Source organism: Oncorhynchus mykiss, chromosome 4 (genome assembly GCF_013265735.2).
Source record: "Oncorhynchus mykiss isolate Arlee chromosome 4, USDA_OmykA_1.1, whole genome shotgun sequence".
Classification (NCBI taxonomy): Eukaryota; Metazoa; Chordata; class Actinopteri; order Salmoniformes; family Salmonidae; genus Oncorhynchus; species Oncorhynchus mykiss.
In genome coordinates this window covers 5,999,054-6,011,380 of record NC_048568.1, presented here as the reverse complement: position 1 = coordinate 6,011,380, position 12,327 = coordinate 5,999,054, and positions in this window count along the sequence as shown.

Sequence of the window (12,327 nt, the reverse complement as noted above, 5' to 3'; positions counted from 1 at the left end):
CTCAGTTCATTAGGCAGGAAAAGGAGTGAAATGGGGAGGTATGCTACCTGATCATTTTCATTTTCTGTTCCAAAATATTTTGCAACGATGTGCGACACCCTGATGCCGTTTTTTCCATTCTTTTCAAATGTTTTTATGTGGTAGTGGATGAGGTCACCTAACCCTTTTACTATGGCTGGATCCCAAACGGCACCTTATTCCCTGTATAGTACACAACGCTTGACCAGTGCGTGTTGAGCACTTTGAAAAAGTACAACTACAATATACTATAATCGTTATTATTAGCAGTGGTTGCACAATATTTGTGGGTGGTTTGTCATATCCTCAATTCACACTTTGTCGAGGCCGAGATGACCTCCATCCCCTTAACCAGGACACACATATACTGTTGTCTATCCTCTCCTCCTCCCTCTCTCTCTTTCTTTAGACTCTTACCTCTTCTCTCCCTCCCTCCTCCCTTTTCTCTCCTTCTCTCTCTTGCACTCCTCTCTCCTCCTTCCACCACCATCACACTCTCCCTCCTTTGCTCTTCCTCTCTCCCCCCACCCTCTCTCTCTTTTTCCACTTTTTTCTCTCTCTCTTTCACCCAGTTACCTGCCTCTTTCTCCTCTCCCCCCTCCCTCTCTCTAAAGCTCATAAAGTCATTGACATTGAGCAGTTATTCAGACGTGCAGCAATTTGCTATAAAGTCAGTGTTTCATTGGCCCCTTTAGTGTGTACACTCTGGGGTTCAAAGGTCATGCAAGGGAAGTCAGGCCACAGTGGAAGACTTTATTGGGACCCCCGATGTATACAAAAAAATACATTATAATTATTCACGCAAGCTTACAATATGTATGCCTAATAACACGTTATAGCTGTCAGCTTTAAGTAAAGTGTTACCCAACTATAAGATAAAAAGGGGCATAATTAAAAATAAATCAGCAAAAACAAAGAAGGCACCATCAACAAAAAACGCAATACTTGTGTTAAGATCCATACAGCTAATGCCTAGGCTTTAGCTCTGCAGGCTAACACAGTCTGTCAAATAAACAGTAAATCAGTAGGTGAGGTGTCAGTTTGATTTCCTTGTCAGATAAAATGTTATTTGTCACATGTGCAGAAAACAACTTTACTGTGAAATGCTTGCTTATGAGCCTTTCCCAAAAATGAGGTTAAAGATAAACATGTAATAGTAACACAAGAGAAATCAAATAAAATACACAAGAATGGAGATGTATACAGGGAGTACCAGTACCAAATGTTCAGAAGTACGAGGTATTTGAGGGAGATATGTACATGATGGCAGGGTAAAGTGACTGGGCATCAGGATAGATAATAATAAGGTATTTTAGGTAGATACTGTATGTAGAAGAAGGCAGGGTAAAGTGACTAGACATAGGGATAGATAATAATCAGGTATTTGAGGTAGATATGTACATGAGGGCAGGGTAAAGTGACAAGGCACCAGCATAGATAATAACAAGGTATTTGAGGTAGATATGTACATGTGTCACGCCCTGACCATAGTTTACTTTGTATTTTCTATGTTTTGATTGGTCAGGGTGTGATCTGAGTGGGCATTCTATGTTTCATGTCTTGTTTGTCTATTTCTATGTTCAGCCTGATATGGTTCTCAGTCAGAGGCAGGTGTTCGTCATTGTCTCTGATTGGGAACCATATTTAGGTAGCCTGGGTTTCACTGTGTGTTTGTGGGTGATTGTTCCTGTCTATGTGTTTTCACCAGATAGGCTGTTTAGGTTTTCGTTACGTTTATTGTTTTTGTAGTGTTTGTGTTTAGTGTGGTTTTTCATTAAACATGAATCGCAATCTACACGCTGCATTTTGGTCCGACTCTCCTTCTCACGAAGAAAACCGTTACAACATGAAGGCAGGGTGAAGTGACTAAGCATCAGGATCGATACAAATAAGGTATTTGAGGTAGATACAGTATGTAGAAGAATGCTAGATAATAATAGGCATCAGGATAGATAATAACAAGGTATTAGCGATAGATATGTACATGAAGGCAGGATAAAATGACTAGACATCAGGATAGATAATAATAAGGTATTTGACGTAGATATGTACATGAGGGCAGGGTAAAGTGACTAGGCACCAGGATAGATAACAACAAGGTATTTGAGGTAGATATGTACATGATGGCAGGGTAAAGTGACCAGGCATCAGGATAGATACTAATAAGGTATTTGAGGTAGATATGTACATGATGGCAGGGTAAAGTGACTAGGCATCAGGATAGATAATAATAAGGTATTTGACGTAGATATGTACATGAAGGCAGGGTGAAGTGACTAAGCATCAGGATAGATACTAATAAGGTATTTGAGGTAGATACAGTATTTAGAAGAAGGCAGGGTAAAGTGACTAGGCACCAGGATAGATAATAACAAGGTATTTGAGGTAGATATGTACATGAGGGCAGGGTAAAGTGACGAGGCATCAGGATAGATAATAACAAGGTATTAGCGATAGATATGTACATGAAGGCAGGATAAAATGACTAGACATCAGGATAGATAATAATAAGGTATTTGACGTAGATATGTACATGAGGGCAGGGTAAAGTGACTAGGCATCAGGATAGATAATAATAAGGTATTTGAGGTAGATATGTACATGTAGCCAGGGTAAAGTGACTAGGCATCAGGATAGATAATAATAAGGTATTTGAGGTAGATATGTACATGAAGGCAGGGTAAAGTGACTAGGCATCAGGATAGATAATAATAAGGTATTTGAGGTAGATATGTACATGTAGCCAGGGTAAAGTGACTAGGCATCAGGATAGATAATAATAAGGTATTTGAGGTAGATATGTATATGAAGGCAGGGTAAAGTGACCAGGAATCAGGATAGATAATAATAAGGTATTTGATGTAGATATGTAAATGAAGGCAGGGTAAAGTGACCAGGCATCAGGATAGATAATAATAAGGTATTTGAGGTAGTTATGTACATGAAGGCAGGGTAAAGTGACCAGGCATCAGGATAGATAATAATAAGGTATTTGAGGTAGATATGTACATGAGGGCAGGGTAAAGTGACTAGGCATCAGGATAGATAATAATAAGGTATTTGAGGTAGATATGTACATGAAGGCAGGGTAAAGTGACTAGGCACCAGGATTGATAATAATAAGGTATTTGAGGTAGATATGTACATGAAGGCAGGGTAAAGTGACTAGGCATCAGGAAAGATAATAACACGGTATTTGAGGTAGATATGTACATGAAGGCAGGGTAAAGTGACTAGGCATCAGGATAGATACCAATAAGGTATTTGAGTTAGATATGTAAATGAAGGCAGGGTGAAGTGACTAAGCATCAGGATAGATACTAATCAGGTATTTGAGGTAGTTATGAACATGAAGGCAGGGTAAAGTGACCAGGCATCAGGATAGATAATAATCAGGTATTTGAGGTAGATATGTACATGAAGGCAGGATGAAGTGACTAAGCATCAGGATAGATACTAATAAGGTATTTGAGGTAGATACAGTATTTAGAAGAAGGCAGGGTAAAGTGACTAGGCACCAGGATAGATAATAACAAGGTATTTGAGGTAGATATGTACATGAGGGCAGGGTAAAGTGACGAGGCATCAGGATAGATAATAACAAGGTATTAGCGATAGATATGTACATGAAGGCAGGATAAAATGACTAGACATCAGGATAGATAATAATAAGGTATTTGACGTAGATATGTACATGAGGGCAGGGTAAAGTGACTAGGCATCAGGATAGATAACAACAAGGTATTTGAGGTAGATATGTACATGAAGGCAGGGTAAAGTGACTAGGCATCAGGATAGATAATAATAAGGTATTTGAGGTAGATACAGTATTTAGAAGAAGGCAGGGTAAAGTGACTAGACATCAGGATAGATAATAATCAGGTATTTGAGGTAGATATGTTCATGAGGGCAGGGTAAAGTGACTAGGCACCAGGATAGATAATAACAAGGTATTTGAGGTAGATATGTACATGATGGCAGGGTAAAGTGGCTAGGCATCAGGATAGATAATAACAAGGTATTTGAGGTAGATATGTACATGAAGGCAGGGTAAAGTGACTAGACATCAGGATAGATAATAACAAGGTCTTAGAGGTAGATATGTACATGTAGCCAGGGTAAAGTCACTAGACATCAGGATAGATAATAACAAGGTATTTGAGATCGATATGTACTTGAAGGCAGGGTAAAGTGACCAGGCATCAGGATAGATAATAATAAGGTATTTGAGGTAGATATGTACATGAAGGCAGGGTAAAGTGACTAGACATCAGGATAGATAATAATAAGGTATTTGACGTAGATATATACATGAAGACAGGGTAAAGTGACTAGACATCAGGATAGATAATAATAAGGTATTTGAGGTAGATATATACATGAAGGCAGGGTAAAGTGACTAGGCATCAGGATAGATAATAATATGAGTAAAATAAAGAACAGACCAGCAGCAGAAAATGATGAGTGTAAAAGTGTGTGTGTGTGATGTGTCGGTCTGCGTGTTTGTGTTACGTGTACATATGTGGTGTATGTGTGTGGGTTTTGTGTGGGAATGTCAATGTAGTATGTGTGAATGAGTGTGTATATGGTTTGTATATACTGTATATCCTAGTGAGTGTGTGTAGGGTCAGTGCAAGATAGTGTAAGTGCAGCTATTTAGCAGTCGTATGGCCTAGAGGTAGAAGCTGTCTCTGAGATCTGTTGGTCCGAGAGCAGATGCTCCGGTACCGCTGGCCGGATGGTAGCAGAGAGAACAGTCACTGGCTTGGTTGGCTGGTGTCTTTGGCAATTTTTCAGGCCTTCTTCTGTCACAACCCGTTATAGAGGTCCTGGATGGCCTCACCCGCTGTAGCGCTTTGCGGCCAAGGGCGGTGCATTTGCCATACCAAGCGGTGATGCAGCCAGTCAAGATGCTCGAGAACTTTTTGAGTATCCGAGGGCCCGGAGCAAATCTTTTCAGCCTCCTGAGGGGGAAGAGGCGCTGCCGTGCCTTCTTCATGACTGTGTGTGAGTAGACCATGGTTGTAGGTCCTTAGCGATGTGGACACCAAAGAACTTGAAGTTTTCCACCTGCTCCACAACAGCCTTGACAATGTGGATGGGAGAGTGCTCTCTCCACTTTCTCCTGTAGTACATGATCAGCTCCTTGGTCTTACTGACGTTGAGATATAGGTTGTTGTTCTGGCACCACACTGCTAAGTCTCTGACCTCCTTCCTGTATGATGACTCATCGCCGTCGGTGATCAGGCCTACCACCGTCGCCCATGACTGTTGTGGCAAACTCCTCAATGCTATCGGATGTATTGAGGTAACAAAGCAACAGGGAAGTGACTTAATCTCCTACTGGACAGCAGCCAAATCCCTAGTCAGACCCTATACACACCTTACACTACTAAACACACACACACACACACGCACGCACAACAGACAAAATGACAGACAGGCAGGCAGGAGTCAGCCGACAGACAGCTATGAGTGTATTTGTGGGGGGCATTGGAGAAAATTGTGCTGCTGCAGAAATGTATATAGAGGGATTGAGCCTCTCTGTCTGTGTACTGTTCCTCAGCGTGTGTGTGTGTGTGTGTGTGTGTGTGTGTGTGTGTGTGTGTGTGTGTGTGTGTGTGTGTGTGTGTGTGTGTGTGTGTGTGTGTGTGTGTGTGTGTGTGTGTGTATCAAAGGTTAGCGGAGCTAAGAGCTGGTTTGTACTCTTGAGGATGTTGGCTGCATTCTGTATCGCTCCCCCGTACACATCCTCCCCTGGGCCAGCATGCGACAGCTGCCCTCCCTTCACACATACCATTCTACCCCAGCCTTATCCTGGGCTCTCCTTTCTGATCCCTCTGAGTATACACACACACGGGCCCTTCTGTAGGCAGTGACCAGCCAGCTCTTAGCAGACAGTGGGTAGATGGATAGGATCTGCATTGCAGATGATTTGCCTTGGCCTTCTCTCTCTCTCTTGCTCTCTCTCTCTCTCTCTCTCTCTCTCTCTCTCTCTCTCTCTCTCCCTCAAACCTTCTTTCTTCTTCTCTGCCCTTCATCTGTCACTGCAGCTTTCATCCTCTTTCTTTCTTTCCCTCACCTCCCTCTCATCAGCTGGTACTACTGCCCACCACTGCCTCACTTCCTGTCTCCCTCCCACCTATTGTCTCCCTCCCTCTCCCCTTTGCCACTCTTTATACACTACTTCCTCCTCTTCTCATTCTGCATCAGAGTCCCTCCTTCTCTTTTTTTCTTTGTCCCTTCCCTTATTTTTTCCGCAGTCCCTCCCTCCCTCCCTCTCCCCTCCCTCTCTGTCTGATGTTGTTAGCTGCTGCCAGCCAGTTGGGTGCCACGCCGAGTGGCGGGAAGGAGAGAGCATTGTGCACCGGCAGCATGTTCTATCACCCCAACCAACCATTAGAGGAACCCACCTAGTGCGCTGCTTTTGACAGGGGCCCTATTAGGGCTCTGGTCAAAAGTAGTGCTTTGTATTGGGAATAGGGTGCAATTTGTTATGCAGGCAGGAGTCAATGAGGACAAGGTTGTAAATAATGGAGGAAAACGCAGGTCTGCGCTGCCACCCTGAGACGGCTGGCAGTAGTGCGGCCGGCGGTTGGTGGATGGTCAACAAGGGGAGAGACAGACAGAGGATGATGAAATCCTGGCAGCTTTTCAGCAACGCCTAGTGTGGCTGGGTCGGAGCTGGATGGGGGTGGGGCATGGCTACTGTGAGATCATCACTCTAGCTGCTGCTGCCGTGGCGACAGCCACTATACAGTAGCACTCAAAGCCACACAGGCCGATTATGCAAGGGGAGGGGAGTGAAAGTGGGAGGAAGGGAGAAAATAAGGGAAGAGGGAAATGCTGACAAGTAAGGATACTGTACTGTCGGCGATGGGATGAACCGAATGAGTTCGTCCATCTCCCTATATGCTGTACCTATAGAAATGGGGCATCGTATTTCCTTTGTTTAGGGGATATTTCTTCTAGAACAAAGGAATTTAGGACTACATGTTTCCTTTGTTTAAGAATGTGGTGTAGTGCCTTGATATACATTGTCAAAGCATGAGGCCAGCAAGGTTTTCCTCTCTGTCTATAACATCATGAATCACAAAGACTACATTGTAAGATCCTCGGGCATAGAGAGGAACTTTTAGCAAATAAATGTTTTTTAATTAATTCACCTCTTTAAAACGACTCCAAAAGATTCAAATTGCTGAACATTCTGACAATAAGAACATCTTAATTGAAATGGATATGCAAATAGTAAACTGCAAATAGTAAACTGCAAGTCAAAATTTGTTTTGAATTTTTAGTAAACCAAGCCGGTTTTTAGTTTCTCTCCCTCTAAAAACAGAAATAAATGTTTCTAAATAACAAACCGGCTTGGTTTACAAATCAGTAAAAATGTCTCACCCCATGTTCAACAATGGCCTTTTTCTCGCTCATTTTAAATTATTATCATCTCCAAAATATTGTTATTATTAATTTACAATGATATAAAAGGCCCTTGGATATTCTCACAGATATATTATCAACCCTGTTATTAGCAGGACAATATATATTGGTCATATTGGTCATGGCTCCTGAGTGGCACACAATGGATTGCCTTGCAGTTCTCCAGCTGTATCCACTGAAAGCGTACACGGTTCAAGGCACGGGATGGGCCGCAGAGCCGCACACAGAAGACAGACCTGGCCCATGGGTAAGGGAGGAGGAGAAAGGGAGGAGGAAGGGGGTGTATTCTGCACATTTGACAAATAACATTTTATTTTATTTGACAAGGAAATCAAACTGACACCTCACCTACTGTATTACTGTTTATTTGGCAGACTGTGTTAGCCTGCTGAGCTAAAGCCTAGGCATTAGCTGTATGGATCTTAACTTGATAAATTCTGAAAATATATACGTATATACAGAGTTGAAGTCGGAAGTTTACATGCGCTTAGGTTGGAGTCATTAAAACTCGTTTTTCAACCGCTCCACAAATTTCTTGTTAACAAACTATAGTTTTGGCAAGTCGGTTAGGACATCTAGTTTGTGCAATTGTTTACAGACAGATTATTTCACTTATTATTCACTGTATCACAATTCCAGTGGGTCAGAAGTTTACATACACTAAGTTGACTGTGCCTTTAAACAGCTTGGAATATTTCAGCTTCTGTTAGGCTAATTGACATCATTTGAGTCAATTGGAGGTGTACCTGTGGATGCGTTTCAAGGCATACCTTCAAACTCAGTGCCTCATTGCTTGACATTATGGGAAAATCAAAAGAAATCAGCCAAGACCTCAGAAAAAAATGGTAGACCTCCACAAGTCTGGTTCATCCTTGCGAGCAATTTCCAAATGCCTGCAGGTACCACGTTCATCTGTACAAACAATAGTATGCAAGTATAAACACCATGGGACCATGCAGCCGTCATACCGCTCAGGAGGAGACGCGTTCTGTCTCCTAGAGATTAACGTACATTGGTGTGAAAAGTGCAAATCAATCTCAGAACAACAGCAAAGGACCTTGTGAAGATGCTGGAGGAAACGGGTACAAAAGTATCTGTATCCACAGTAAAACAAGTTATATATTGACATAACCTGAAAGGCCGCTCAGCAAGGAAGAAGCCACTGCTCCAAAACCAACATTAAAAAAAGCCAGACTACAGTTTGCAACTGCACATGGGGACAAACATCGTACTCCTTGGAGAAATGTCCTCTGGTCTGATGAAACAAAAATAGAACTGTTTGGCCATAATGACCATTGTTATGTTTGGAGGAAAAGCGGGAGGCTTGCAATCCAAAGAACACCATCCCAACCGTGAAGCATGGGGGTGGCAGCATCATGTTGTGTGGGTGCTTTGCTGCAGGAGGGACTGGTGTACTTCACAAAATAGATGGCATCACATGGAAGGGAAATTATGTGGATATATTGAGGCAACAAGACATCCTTTAGGAAATTAAAGCATGGTCGCAAATGGGTCTTCCAAATGGACAATGACCCCAGGCATACTTCCAAAGTTGTGGAAAAATGGCTTAAGGACAACAAAGTCAAGGTATTGGAGTTACCATCACAAAGCCCTGACCTCAATCCTATAGAAAATGTGTGGGCAGAACGGAAAAAGCGAGTGTGAGCAAGGAGGCCTACAAACTTGACTCAGTTACACCAGCTCTGCCTGGAGGAAGGGGCCAAAATTCACCCAATTTATTGTGGGAAGCTTGTGGAAGGCTACCCTAAATGTTACATTTTCTGACCTACTGGGAATGTGAAAAGAAATAAAAGCTGAAATAAGCAATTCTCTCTATTATTCTGACATTTCACATTCTTAAAATAAAGGGATGATCCTAACTGACCTAAGACAAGCAATTTTTACTCTGATTAAATGTCAGGAATTGTGAAAACTGAGTTTACATGTATTTGTGCACATGGATCAGATTCAATCTTTTAAGACTGAGATCGAGTCATTGAAGGCAGACCAGCAGAAAGAGAAACATTATCTGAGGGCAGAGATACAGGTGACAGCTGATGCATTGGATTAGAGCCAGGCGACATTGGTGGAGAGTCAGGAGGCGAATGACGCGTTGAAGAAGGTGAGGAACGAGATGGAGTCACAATCCATGCCAGGCACACCTGTGAGCTCTGGATCTTCTCCGACAGGCAGAGTCAACATACCTGGCGGGTTCATCAGGTCGTCGGTTCACCCTGACATTTCCATTCCTCTTCAGACAACAGAACTTGACCAACTGCTCACCAGGCACAGCAAGGACTGTCTGGACCGTTGGAATGAACAAATACAGGTGGCTTATATCTTCAAAATACTTTAAATGCTTTATTATCCAAATGTAAACGCATGTACTGTACAAAACTGTATTTCATCATCAGCATCTTTATGCTTTCGTTAGTAAAATAATGATGAAAATACTCTTTCAAAATGCCGATGTTAATTTAGTTATGGATCCATAACGAATTACTATGGAAATAAATATCACTGAATTACAGAAATGTTGGAACAAAATTGTCTAATGAAGGTAAACAAATAGTTGCTTACTGGAAAATGCTCTTTCAAAACACACATGGTCACATTGTACAGCGCCATTATGGCTATTAGCAGGTAGCTGGACAATAGACTGGCCTAGAAGGAGGGTAGGGGGAGAATTCTATCTTCAAATGTATTTCTTAGTTAGGTTGGCTGTATCAACACCGGCAGTGATTGGTTGCAGTTTCAGTTTAATCCACCAGAAAAGACAAAACAAATAATACAACAAAAAGTATTAGTATTATTTTTATGATGAATCACATCCGACCGTGATTGGATAGAGCGGTGCACAACTTGCCCAGTGTTTCTCTCCCTCTAAAAACAGAAATAAATGTTTTGGCTTTAACAAATATTTTGTTAATGTTTTGGCCTTTACAATCGCTCACTTCATTTTTTTTTAAATGAAATAAACTCCAAAATACTGTTATATATTAAAGCTGAGTGACTCAGTCATATAGCCTCAGCACCTACATGAAGCTGAGTGACTCAGTCATATAGCCTCGGCACCTACATCAAGCTGAGTGACTCAGTCATATAGCCTCGGCACCTACATCAAGCTGAGTGACTCAGTCATATAGCCTCGGCACCTACATCAAGCTGAGTGACTCAGTCATATAGCCCAGCACCTACATCAAGCTGAGTGACTCAGTCATATAGCCTCGGCACCTACATCAAGCTGAGTGACTCAGTCATATAGCCTCGGCACCTACATCAAGCTGAGTGACTCAGTCATATAGCCTCGGCACCTACATAAAGCTGAGTGGCAGCCGGCACGGCACGGGTATCAAACCTGCATCTGTAGGTTCGATACGTAGATGCAGGTTTGATACCTGTGGCGTTGAGTCAAGTCATATTTTTCGATATACTGAAGGCCTATCGTAGGCGACATGAGTCTCACTAGTGTTGAGTAATGTGCTGTTATTAAAAGTGGTGTAGGTCTTATTTATTTAAAGAGCATATTGACGCTAGAAGCAATAGGATTTGAAGCAAAAGACCACAACTATTTCATCCCCGTTTCGCACTGCTCTGACACAAGCATGTTACGAAGACAGAAAAAGCAGCTGTTGAAAAAGAGAGATCAGGGTCCAGAGTATAGCAGAGGTCCTTCACTGTTTTATTTCAGACGACTGTACAACCATTGAGATGAATTGTCAGATCAAACAGCAGATCTCTTTGTTTCTTGGGACTTAGAACTAGCATCTCTGTTTTGTCTGAGTTTAAAAGTAAAGAATATGTTTCTAAACACCTCTACATTAATGTGAATGCTAACATGATGATGGATAATCCTGAATTCATCTTGAATAATGTGAGTGAGAAACCAAGAAAGGTCTTAAATAAAATAAAAAGTATTTCTGTACTGTTTTAGTTATCACCATAGTGAAGGCTTAGGATCAGGTTTTCTGAGTCTCTGTGTTTTTTTTTGAACCTTTATTTAATGTTAATTTGATTACATATTCTCCCTCCTAGAGGGGGAGATCAACCATTTCTAGACCCAGGGACATGTCACTAGTCTTTGGCGACCTAAACGCCAGAGCTGAGGTGAGTTCAAGAATGACGACAGCTGTTAATTTTCTTAGGTTGTCTACTTGAAATGTAAGAATTGATAGTGAAGCTGAAAGGTCAAACATGCCTTTAAGGCTTTCAACTGACAGGTTTACACCACTATTGCAATGAAACATTTTGTCCAGGAAGTTGTCTTAAAGGGATTGAATTTGTTGTTGGCCAATAGTTTTCTGGTAGGTTTCTACACTACTTTCTATAGCATTTCTTAATAGTATGCAGTTTGTTTGGCTTCAATGGCTCATGATTGAGATTTGCTTTGTTCAAGTAGACTTTGATTTTGCTGTGATCTGATAGGGGTGTCAGTGGGTTGACTGAACGCTCTGAGAGATTCTTCGTTGACGTCGGTAATAAAGTAGTCTACAGTACTGCTTTCAAGGGATGAGCGTTAGGTGTACCTACCGTAGGAGTCCCCTCGACGTCTACCATTGACTATGTACTGACCTAGTGTGTGAGAGAGCTGCAGGAGTTTTTGTTAATTGTTTTGTCATTGTTGTGTCTAGTGGGGCATATGGGGGATGGATTGCTGTCACCTCCAGGTAGGTGTTTGTCCCCCTGTGTGCTGAGAGTGTCAGGTTCTTGTCCAGTTCTGGCATTTAGGTTGCCACAGACTAGTACATGTTCCTGAATCTGGAAATGGTTGATCTCCCCCTCTAGGAGGGAGAAGCTGTCGTCATTCTTGAACTCACCTCAGCTCTGGCGTTTAGGTCGCCAAAGACTAGTACATGTCCCTGGGTCTAG